The following is a 3,794-nucleotide window of genomic DNA, read 5'->3' on the forward strand; positions in this document are numbered from 1 at the left end:
AGTAAAAGAATAAAAGAATATCATCAGTAGTTCTTATATCCCAAAACGATGCACACTCTAAAACATTCTGACCAGCCATAACAACCTTCTAAATGTGTGTGTGTGTGTGTGTGTGTGTGTGTGTGTGTGTGTGTGTTCACATACCTGTGCACACACACATACTGATCTGTATAGAAGAGGTTGTTGATCGAAGCACTTTCCTTTGCTGAAGGCTTCACAAACATTAGTGATAGAGACATAGATGCTATCATGCATGCCAGGAAGACAGTGCTGTTCAATAAAGATTTGATGCGTGTCGAGCAATCTGACCCGAGGATTCCTTTGATGTGGCAATGAGAGCCTATGATGTGCTGACGTATGTGGTCTTATTGGGCTACATTTCCTGGGCACCTTAGGAAAGAAATTCCCTTTGGTCCTCTTCAGTCTCCACAGGGGCACACACTTGATAGGCTTAGAAAGGACCTGATTTGAGCCCTAGGCTTCATGAGACTCAAAATTACTATCAAGATGAATCTCCCCACCATAGACTTCTTAGATGTCACTCTAGACACACAGGCCCTATTACAAGCCAAATGAGAGACTGTCCTATATTAATACAGCCTCTTGCCACTCACCTATTGTGTTCAAGAACCTAGTGAATGGTGTCAGCAAGAGGATCTTGAATCTATCCTCCAGTCAAGATATCTTTGACGATGGCAACCTCTATTACAATGAGGCACTAGCATCCAGCGGGTTTAAGGACTGCGTCTCCTACATGTCAGGCCCTAGCACCCACAAAAGGAAGTGCTGCCAAAAAGTCATTTGGTTTGCCCCACCCTTCTCACTCAACGTCAAGACCTGTGACACACAGATACGGATACTTATTCAACAGGCATAACCTAAGGGTTTCCTTTAGTTGTGCACCCAACATGAAAAGTATATTAGCTAACACCCATAAAACATAGGAGGAGGCAAGTTGCTCTTGCAGAGTGTACAATTACTGTCTAGTGAGAGGCCAATGCAATGCTGAAGGAGTCATCTATGAGGCTGTGGTGATACCCAGACCTAACGACCACAGTAATAGCAGCAATGGATCATCCAACATTATTATGGTTTACTTATTTGAATATATATTTTCTTAAGAAGAAATTTTTGTTCATGTTGTGTATGATGATATTTACGAGTGAATGGCTTCACAAGTAGAAAAATAAGGGGAGGTAATTGGTTAACGTTATTGTTGTGGTGGTGGGCAAAGGAGATAACTGTTCAGTTTTCGGTAAGGGGACAAAAATCAATATACTAGCCAAAGGTATAAAGTTTACTCCGACCCCACGAAGATCTAACCATAATGAAATTAAAGACAATATTTCGGAATTCTGCAGAAAACTACGAATCGCAGAAGCACTAACTGGCTACAACAACGAAGATGAATCACAAGTCAAAAACAGAAGTAATTACCTTCTACATAAGGGTAGGAATAAAACACTTGATGACTTCTGCGACCATATCCAAAATTTCCCTTACACATCCCATAAACGGAAAATTAATTCGAACCTCAACAATCTAGAATGGAAAAATCTTATCGAACTACAATACGACAAAGACTTGACAATTAAAGAAGACAAAGGAAGTACTGTAGTTTTGATGGACACAGAACACTATAAAAACCTAGTATTATCCATACTAGAAAACGAATCCTTCTACGAATAAGTTACAAACTATAAACAACAAAAAACAATGAAAATCTTGCATCCTTAATTCTTCTATATGGAAAAGGCTCGACAGAAAAAGAAACAGACTACATCACGAACTTTAAATGCAAACCCAGTCTTTTTTACGGCCTTCCTAAAATACACCTGAGCAAGATAATCAATGAAGTCTGCAAACAAACACCAGGCAAATACATAAATATCTAAATGCCAGAAGACTTAACTTTAAGGCCCACTGTAGCTAGGCCAGCCTGTGAAACCCACCACCTAAGCAGTTTTCTAGACATCCTACTAAAACTTTTGCTGAAATACAGCAAAAGTTTCATTAGAGACGATTTAGACATGCTAGAACACCTACCAAAAACAATTAATGAAGAGGCAATATCGGTTCCCCTCGATGTTATCAATCTTTACACCAACATCCCACATGATTATGGAATAAAATCAAATAAATTCTGGTTGGAAAAGTACCCCGAAGTACTCACGGAATGCACAAACCAGATCTTTATTATCGGATCTTTAAAATTTATACTTCAGAACAATTATTTTCTATTTGATGATACATACTATCGTCAGAAATGCGGAACGAAAGCATCCCTTGTTCTTGCAATCCTAATAATGGGTTATTTTGAATTCACCTTATATGAAGTATCACTTCAGAAATATGATTACCCATAGCCTTTGCTGATTTATTTTCCTCCTATCTCGCGCGATTTTTATTCCTTATTTCCTCCTGCTGGTCCTCGCGCAATCGTTCTTTCCTTCTACGCTGACACTTACGTGCTGCGTCTCTCATGCGATTATCCATATTTTAAAACTTGCTAAAAAAACAATAAATCTCCAAAATTATTCACAGTGTTTCAACTGAAAAACATATACGAATGTATTAGTGTTTATTTCCACAATGCGACACTTATTGCAAACATGTTGTAGTGGCGGTTAATATCAGTCGCCATTTCTGGAGAGTTTATCCACGCATGCGCAGGGACTAGTCTTCCGGAAGGAATACAGGAAGAGTCTCATGCGCATGCGTAGTCATCCAATATCCAAGTGTTCCCGCGTATTTCTACCTCTTTTGCTCGCTGAACTTCGTGGAAGCTAGACGTCACAATAGCAGCTCTCCGACAACTCTACAATAGAGCCACATAGATAACCAGAGAGGAGAAAAATGACTTCTAACCACGCAACTTCATTGACGGCGTCTCATCTAACCAAAAGGCGACGAGCTACCGAATTCCCTCCTAGTGTGAGCAGAATTCTACTGTAATAAAATATTTGTTGTGTTGTTAGTTTAGAGTCTGCGTTCCGTTTTCTTCCTTAAGAAATTTAATGTACGGAATTGGGATACACCTAATGGTGTATAACCACTTCCCTACAATGTTTTAACTAACTTAAACTATACACACACACATAAATACATTCATATATATATATCTCTCTCTCTATATATATATAAAACACATCCGAGCATGGGGTGTAACCACCCCACTTATGAGTACCCCTCAATCATTGGACAATAAACTTTGCTTGCGAAGACTTATTGAGGCAAGTGAAATCAAATCAAAATCGCTGACATGGCCGATGACAGTACTGCCTGATTGGCACTCGTGCCAGTGGAACGTTAAAAGCACATCCGAGCGTGATTGTTGCCAGGGCCACGGATTGGCTCCCGTACCAGTGGAACGTAAAAAGCACCATTCAAGCGTGATCGTTGCCAGCGTCGCCTCACCGGCGCATATGCAGGTGGCACGTGAGAAACAACATTCGAGCGTGGTTGTTGCCAGTGTCACCGGACTGGTTCCCGTGCAGGTAGCACGTAAAAAATACCTTTTGAGTATGGTCGTTGCCAGAACCGCCTGACTGGCCCTCGTGCTGGTGGCACATAAAAGCACCCACTACACTCTCAGAGTGGTTGGCGCTAGGAAGGGCATCAGCTGTAGAAACTTTACCAGATCAGATTGAGCTTGGTGCACCAGTCATCAGTCAAACCGTTCAACCCATGCCAGCATGGAAAGCGGATGTTAAATGACAATGATGGTGGTGTCTCGTGTGTTTCCTTTAGTTTTTGTTTACTTACACACATCAACAAATGAGCCAGAAATTCAA

The sequence above is a fragment of the Octopus bimaculoides genome, chromosome 1 (genome assembly GCF_001194135.2).
Source record: "Octopus bimaculoides isolate UCB-OBI-ISO-001 chromosome 1, ASM119413v2, whole genome shotgun sequence".
Taxonomy (NCBI): Eukaryota; Metazoa; Mollusca; class Cephalopoda; order Octopoda; family Octopodidae; genus Octopus; species Octopus bimaculoides.